Source organism: Sceloporus occidentalis, unplaced genomic scaffold, assembly GCF_023333645.1.
Source record: "Sceloporus occidentalis isolate IW3139 unplaced genomic scaffold, rSceOcc1.0.p SCAF_69, whole genome shotgun sequence".
In the NCBI taxonomy this organism is placed as follows: Eukaryota; Metazoa; Chordata; class Lepidosauria; order Squamata; family Phrynosomatidae; genus Sceloporus; species Sceloporus occidentalis.
Window position 1 is genome coordinate 743252 of NW_028317049.1, and position 8842 is coordinate 752093.

Below are 8842 nucleotides of genomic sequence, written 5' to 3' on the forward strand. Positions count from 1 at the left end.
CCAAAGGAACTTGCTCCCTTCTTAACCCACTCAACCCCTCCCTAAGCCAGCCCCCCATTCCTAAGCTAAAGCAACACAAGCGGAGGTTGCATAGATACCAAGGTTGTGTATACTTCCCCTTCCCTTCTCCCAGACAGCCTCACCTTGAAGAGCGGTCTTCCCAAGCCAGCTTCACTCCTCCTTGAGAACCATCTACAGCTGCAACCCCATCCCTCTCTCCTTCATCTAAAAGCCACTACATCTGTCCTTCTATCATTTTCCATGATGTGCTTTCTATAACCCATCACTCTACACTACCTACTATGAACTACAACTATACCTCCTACTTTAATAACCAAACTCTAATATTTTTACTCTTTATGACAGAACTCTTATACACTAATTCTGACACACAATGGGCCAGTCTTAATCCTTCAGGTATACAGCACCAGTCTGAAGTGACAATTCTCCTGTCTCAATCTTTCAGGCAAGGAGCATCAGACTGAGGTTGCAATGGGCCAGTCTTAATCCTTCAGGTATACAGCACTAGTCTGAAGTGACAATTCTCCCGTCTCAATCTTTCAGGCAAGGAACATCAGCCTGAGGTTGCAATGGGCCAGTCTTAATCCTTCAGGTAAAGAGCACCACCCTGAAGTCACAATATTACCGTCTCAATTCTTCAGGCAAGGAAACTCAGGCTGAGATCAGAACTAACGGCGCCAGGCTTCTGTAGAATTTAAAGTTGAGACTCCTCCCAGCAGTGACTCCCAGAATGCAATAATTCAAAGTATAAGGTTTGTGCTTATTATATTTTCATATGGTATCATATTATGTGGAGATTGATAGGGTTTTATATTATAGATAGCTATCTATATAGTTAAGCCATAATGTTAATGAAAACCGTTGTGTGGCTGAGTTCTGTGGTCCAAGGCCACAGGTGCAGTGGTTGAGAAAAGGCACATGAGAGCTTAATTGCTTTTAGAAAAGTGCCAGAATCCCAGATGGGAGGACACTGCGCAGAAAAGGGCAAGAGAACACTGTGCGGGAAAGGGCTATCCAATCAATTAGCTTTATTGGTGAATGGAGTGCGGTGGATTCATATGGTTATAAAAGGGATATGTTGATACTTTCTTTCATTCCTAACAAAAAACTCACTTCCATTAGTACTGCCTTTTGTGTTGCAAGAGGGGCTGCAATTAAGACCCTGACAGATATATCTCTCCCCTTCCATTCACCCTGCTATTCCAAAAGGGCTGGAGAGCATACCAAACCAACCACAGAACCTTTCCCTGCTCTTGTGTAATGCCAGGTCAGTCAAAAATACAACGCAGATAGTCCAGGATTTCCTACTGGACCAAGAGGCTGACCTGGCTTGTTTCATGGAGACCTGGCTGGATGATGATAGCTCAGCCACCTGGGATTGGGCCTTACCAGCTGGGTTCTCCATCAGAGAGCAGGTAAGGGGAGTGCCTTTGGTCCATAAAGACAATCTTTGCTTGAGCAGGATACCTATCCGTATGATGGACCACATCTAATGTATTTACCTAAGCTTAAAGACTAGGGAAAGTCTGGGGATTCTGTCGGTTTAAGGTCTGTCCTGTTCCTTAACAGACTCCCTAGCCAAGCTGAGACAACTAGTCACTGAGCTGCTGCTGGAGTCACCTAGGCTTTTGGTCTTGGGCGATCGCAACATCTCCTCGATGCCCCTCCTCAGCATATGCAGGGATTGCCAGGGCCTAGGTACTGCTGCTGCTTATTCAGCTAAGGCCTTTGTGGGAAAAGAAGGTATGCGTTGGGGGTTCAGCGGCCTCCTCTTCCTTCCCTCCTTTCCTCCTTTGAAGAGACCGCAATAGAGCTCAAGGTGCAGAGGGAAAGGCAGGAAAGGAAGGCTCTGCTTTGGAAATCAAGCTCTCTGTATGTATCTTCTATGTCTGTGTATGTGTTTGCCTCTGCTGTTCTTATGGCTGGGAATGGAGCTGAGGACTGAAGAGAGAAGAAAGTGTCCATTTTGGGCAAATTCAGAACTTCTGTGCATCAAAGAGTCCAGTGTGTTGAAATAGCAAAGAACTTTATTGAGAACACTTAGGAATTCAGTGTTTGAGCCAGAACTGCCCATTCCAAGCAAATACATTAAAACTTCAAAACCTAAAACTCCACCCTCTTCCAAACCAACCCCCCCACCTCCAATTCCCACAGTCCATGCCCCAAAGGTAACAAGCCCCTCTTTGCCATTCCCAGAAACTAGACCCCTTTCTGTTAATACCGGCCTCCAACTTTCTTCAGCCAACATCTCAAACATTGCAAAAGCTATCATTGCTATAACTATTCTAGACAGCTGCAACAAATCCCAGCCCCCCATCTAGCAAACCTATACCATGACCCACAATCCCCAGCCAAATTTATAACCCAAAGCAACTATCTATACTATTAGCAAATAAAACCTAAACTTATTGAAATACAACTTTAAAATACAAACAGACATATGGACAGACAAACCTTACAAATAAAATCACAAGGGCCTTTTCGTAGCACCTATGAATTAAAAATATATTTTTTGTATTCCTTATTGATAAAAATAATGTTAGTTCACTGCTGGGATTTGTGTTGCTTCTCTCCTGTATGGCCTCTCTGATGTCTCACTAGGTTTGACTTCTGAGAGAAAGATTTCCCACAATGCTGGCATTTGTATGGCTTCTCTCCTGTGTGGCCTCTCTGATGTGTCACTAGGATTGATTTATGAGAAAAGCATTTCGAACAGTGCTGGCATTTGTATGGCTTCGCTCCTGTGTGGACTCTCTGATGTGTCACTAGGTGTGACTTAAAAGAAAAACATTTGCCACAATGCTGACATTTGTATGGCTTCTCTCCTGTGTGGACTCTCTGATGTGTCATTAGGACTGACTTCCGAGAAAAACATTTCCCACAATGCTGGCATTTGTATGGCTTCTCTCCTGTGTGGACTCTCTGATGTGTCACTAGGTGTGACTTAAAAGAAAAACATTTCCCACAATGCTGACATTTGTATGGCTTCTCTCCTGTGTGGACTCTCTGATGTGTCATTAGGACTGACTTCCGAGAAAAACATTTCCCACAATGCTGGCATTTGTATGGCTTCTCTCCTGTGTGGACTCTCTGATGTCTCACTAGGTGTGACTTAAAAGAAAAACATTTCCCACAATGCTGGCATTTGTATGGCTTCTCTCTTGTGTGGACTCTTTCATGACTGACAAGTTCTTCTGTATACAAGGAAAATGAGAGACAAGACAATCTCAGCGTTAAGAGAGGAAGATGTTACCCAAAGATTTAGCTCCACGTTCACCCCTCCCTATTTCAGATTAAATTAATAAAGTTGGTGTGAGTGACCCTGTTCTGGATACCCCCAAATCCATATAATGATTGTATCCTTACCCATAGGAGCTAGCAAAGAAGAGATTGAGGGAACTTTCATGAGAAAATAACTGGAATCAGAGAGTTAGGCTGGTGAAACATATTCCATTAAATATATATAAAAATATTTTGATTAAAAAGTGGCATCATATCCTGTGAGACTGCCATAGAGTACAGAGTCAGAGCCCAAGGGATGATACAACCTAACTGCAGAGGACACTTCATGCTGTTTGGCTCCAGGAGATGACTCCCAACCAATACAGTATATAGCTCACATGCAGATTGGTGTGGATTGGACCGGAGTTGTGTGTACAAGAGATTGTGAAGTTGATGGAAGTCAGAGAGGAGAGCTGGCAAATATTTGTATTGTTTTGCAAAATAGAGAACCTCCAAGTATTTCGATGAAATCAACAGCGTTTGTGTCTTATTTTTAAGTGAAAAGTGGCCAGTGCTTTGCCTATATCTATATCTGGACATCTGTTTCCATACTCTGCTATGTTATTCTTGGCTGCATCTGGGAGCATTACCCTCAGATTGTGCTGTATATCGGCTTATGAATGTGATCAGAATTCAGAGCCAAGAAGGACCAAGATCCAGTGTGCTAATCCTTTTTGTCTGAGATATTTGCACCAAGCAGCCATTACATTCAATTTGGTTTCAAACCATTCTCTCCCCCAGGAATCTTTCTAAAGCGATTTAAACGTTTTTGAACACTCGGTTTCTGACCCCAAGAAACAATCACAGTGTAAATATCTGCTCTGACTGGCTGTTCTTTGACATCAGTCCAATTACAGACAGACAGTCTGTCAGTTTACATTGCTAAACACCTCAATGCACTCACCAGCCCCACTTGCCTTTCGAGTTACTGACTTCTCTCCCCTTTCTGGACCCTCAGCAATTGCAATCAAGATCCATCTAGGTAAAGTTTTACCATTAGCAAAGCCTCACACTAATCACAACTCCCACCTTTGTTACCTAGTTCTGGGGTGTGTGTGTGTGTGTGTGTGAACACTTATATTTGTATGTGCGTGTGTATGCGGGTATTTTGCTTTCCCCTAAATAAAACATAAAAACCTATTTCAAATGCCTTTGAAGTTCTCTGTGCTTCCAGGCCTGGTATAGTTGGGCTGAATTCCAAGGTCACTCTTGCCCCAACCAAATTATATGTCTGCTTTCAGCTAAGTACCAAATTCCCCCTAAAAGCATAGTACTTGCGGGTGTCTTCCCCAGACTTCAGCATCCTGGGTAACAAAGGGCCTCTGGAATCAACCATGGAACTAAGCAAGCTCAGGTAGGAAAAGAATCATAAGAGAAAAATGTAGGTTTTGTGTCCCTCGTTCCTCCCTTCATAGGTATCACTCATAATTGCTAAATGCAACCCCTAAATATGTCTGAAAACAAAGATTTGAACCAATTATCAGAGGTTCTCTCAAACCAGTTCTTAAAATCTGGCTCCCAATACCCAAGACCCTTCTCCTTTGGTGTCTCTCCAATAGTGCCTCACTAAACTTCACATTAAGATATTCTACAGGATGTTGCTATCACAATTAAACTACGCTTGAAAGGGATCTAGGACTCCTAGTAGACCACCAGTTGAACATGGGCCAACAGTGTGATGCCGCAGCTAAAAAAGCTCATGTGATTCTAGGCTGCATCAATACGAGTATAGTTTCTAGATCAAGAGAAGTAATAGTGCCACTCTATTCTGCTTTGGTCAGGCCTCACTTGGAATAATCCTGTGTCCAGTTCTGGGCCCCACAATTCAAAAAGGATGTTGACAATTGGAACATGCCCAGAGGAGAGCAACCAAAGTGGTGAAGGATTTGGAAACCATCAAGCCCTATGAGGAGCGACTTAGACAGCTGGGAATGCTTACCCTGGAGAAAAGAAAGTTAAGAGTGGATATGATATCCATGTTTAAATATTGGAAAGAGTCGTATTGAGGATGGAGCAAGCTTGCTTTCTGCTGCTACAGAAAAAAGGAGACACCACAATGGATGCAAGCCAGAGGGAAAGAGGTTCCACCGATATATTGGAAGGAACTTTGGGACAGTAAGAGCTCTTTGACAGTGGAATATACTCCCTTAGAGCTTGGTGGAGTCCTCTTTTTTGGAGGTCTTTAAACAGAGGCTTGGAATGTGTATTCCTGCATGGCAGAAGGGGGCTTGAACAGGATGGCCCTTGTGGTCTATTTCAACTCTCGTTCTAGTGGAATCATAGCGCCATGATAATTAAGCATAAAGGCGACTTCAGTCTTCATAGAAAAGACAATGGATTCCAGTTCCTTACCCACAGAGGCCACATTTTCATAAGTCTCCATCATCACATAACTGTACATCAGTCTCTGCTTGTTTGTTAACAGTTTCCATTCCTCCTCATTGAAATATACAGCCACATCTGCAAAGGTCACCTGCAACAGAAAATAGCCCTTATCCAGAAAGTGACTAAGGAAAAGGGGAGGAAAGCACATGGTGCATCCAAATATTATTTCATCACTTCAGAATTCAGTCCAGGAAATAAACTTTAAATTCTATCAGCAAGAAAGAAGCTACTGCCTTTGAGAACCAGTTTGTCTCGAATCCTTTCAATATAATATACAATATAATAAACAATGTAATTTAGGCCATGACTGGGATATTGAGGATGGATTAGGACACTAACTATCCCAAAATATATAGTATATTTAGCCACAAAAGAATTATGGGGCATTTAGCCATTTCTTGCCAAATCTCAGAGGTAAATGTTATTTTTAATAAGGGCCACTGGGCCCACCCCCAATTTAGATCCAGAGACATTCTCCCATATCCCCAATATTTCACAGATTGGAAAAGCAAGTCACATGTGGACAAGCAATCCAGAAGGTGGTGAGGATGGTCAAAGTTGTTTATGAGGAAGATCACACAAGCTAAGAAGTGCACAACAGTTTGCTTTTGCTTCAGCCTCCTGGGAAGGGCAATATCCTGCCTCTTTCTTTCCTCTCCTCTCCCCACTTTTGAGTTGATGGGATGCAAACTGAATGGCTCTCGGGATTTGAAGTGAGCTGAGAAGGGGGAAAGTGGGAGGAGGAGGAGAGAGCAACCGGGACATGTTTGGAAGCCCCTGAAAAAGTGGGGTGACAGAGGATTAACCAGGACTGTCTCTGCTAAATTGGGAGCATATGTTCTCTGCTTGCTTTCATGAACTGGCCCAGCAGTGACACAGATGAAACTAATAGTCAAGAACCTCAACTCACCAAAGAGTTCTTACACCTCTGCATCCTCTTTCTCTTGGAGCCCAGCTCCCTCCGCTTGGCCTCTGTGTCGGCCATCAGGTGGGCAGGGGTCCTGGTGGTCTTGCACTCGGGTCTCTTCCAGCAAAGGTGCCCCAAAGCTGTGTCCAAGGGGTCCGAGATGAAGGTCCTGAGAAAAGAGACCAGAGATTCAAAAAAGGACGCAAATTGGATCTCCTATAAAGAATCAATGCAAATAGATAGAACTGGTTATAGAATAAAGACTCGAGAAGTTCCTAATGATCAGGGTTATGATCTTTCATGGTTCTTTTACAGATAATTAGAGAGCTCTTCCTAATGGATAAAAAACAATACAGTATTGGCAAATCTGACTCTGATCTAAAACAGGAAATAATGTTGAATAAAGATGCCTTATTAGCAAGACTTTATAATTGTATTCTTAAAATCTGTACATAAAAGGAAGTTATTAAAGAAAATGTGATCAGATGGTCTCAAAACTTTGGTTTTGCAATTGAATTAGACCAGTGGGAATACACTTGGAAAAACAGATTGAACTATATTTGCAGCCAAAACATCAAAGAGAGTTATTATAAAACATTTTGATGGTATTTAACACCAGAGAGAATAAGAAAGATGTGTAAGAATTGCAGAAATTTATGTTGGAAATGTGAAAAGGAGCAGGGCTCAATCTATCATTTGTGGTGGAATTGTGGGAAAGAGATACAACTTTGGAAGCTGATTTAATTTGACATTAAGAAAGTTGTAACTATATCTTTTAAATTCTTGCTTGAAATGTTTTGCTTAATATAATAGAACAATCCATAGGAAAACACATGGTAAAATGTTATTTTATATGTTGTCATCTGCAAAATAGTGTTTGCTCAGAGATGGAAAACTAAAGAAATACCTTCAAAAGAAGATTGGATATTTAAGCTTCTGGACATGATGGAAATGGACAAACTCTGAAGAGGAATTAGAAAGGAGCGTCAAATTTATATAAAGGAGACTGGAATAATATAATTGAATATCTCCAGAAGCATGGAGGGAAAATGATACTTTAGAGACAGAACTAATTTAAGTTGAAGTGTTTTAATTTATTCAATGAAATATAACAGCTGTAAAACAGAAGTATGTTGGGAGGTTAAAAGCCCAATGATGTTTAGTTTAATCTAATGAGAGCGATTTTGTATCAACTGTTTTACAATTTAAATGAGGACTGAAAGAGAAAATAAATGATTCGTAAGGATAAGTCTAAGTAGAACAATATATATTTGCTTTTTACTTATTAACAGATAATTAAAAAACGAATGAGACAGAAATAAAAGTTAGTGTGGTAGTTTGGAAGCAGCGGATGGTAAATGTAATAGGTTTGTCTTTAACGCTCAGTGCTATGGAATCCTGGGATTTTACCTTTGGACACTTAGCCTTCTCTGCCAGAGAGCTCTGGTGCCACAATGAACTACAAATCCCAGGATTCCACAGGAAGGAGCCAGGAGAGTTAAAGCGGTTTCGAACTGGATTATTTCTGCAGTGCAGATACAGCCTGAGTCAGTTGTAAAAGGGCAGAAGCACCCAAGTCTTATTTTTACCTTCCTAATAATGGTTTTCCTTTAAAAGAAGAAGCAGTTTGCTTTTCTGTCTAATCCTTATTTTTGTTGTTCTTGTTTGTTTCTGTGTTTGTTTGGTCATAATGTGAGATGGTCTGGTCTGACTCCTTCCTTCTTCCCTGAAAATCTATTAATAAGGAAACTGGGGAGACTTTGAAAACCTCCCAAAGGAGCCACTTTTGGCCTTTTTGGGGGGACTAGCCTCCTCTTAGAAGCTAAAGCCCAATGTTTGTGGAGAATAATAATAAGGCTTGTATTAAAACTATGCTCCCCATTTCTGTATAAGAAAACCCTCTCAGGAAAGAGACACAAAGACACACCAAGAAACACACTGCCTTCCTTTTGGCCAAAGGAGCCTGGCCTCCTTCTGGCTCTGAAGTCTCAGGGAGAGAAAGAGGAGGCCTCAGAGAAGGTTCTGGAACATTCCCCACAGTCAGAAGCAGCACAAAATGGCTGCCGGAAGAAAAAATGGCCCAGAACACAAAATGGCTGCTGGAAGACAAAATGGCCCAGAACACAAAATGGCTGCCGGAAAAACAAAATGGCCACCAGAACACAAAATGGCTGCCAGAACACAAAATGGTTGCTTGAACACAAAATGGCCGCCGGAACACGAACTGGATGCCTCTGCCTCAGAATG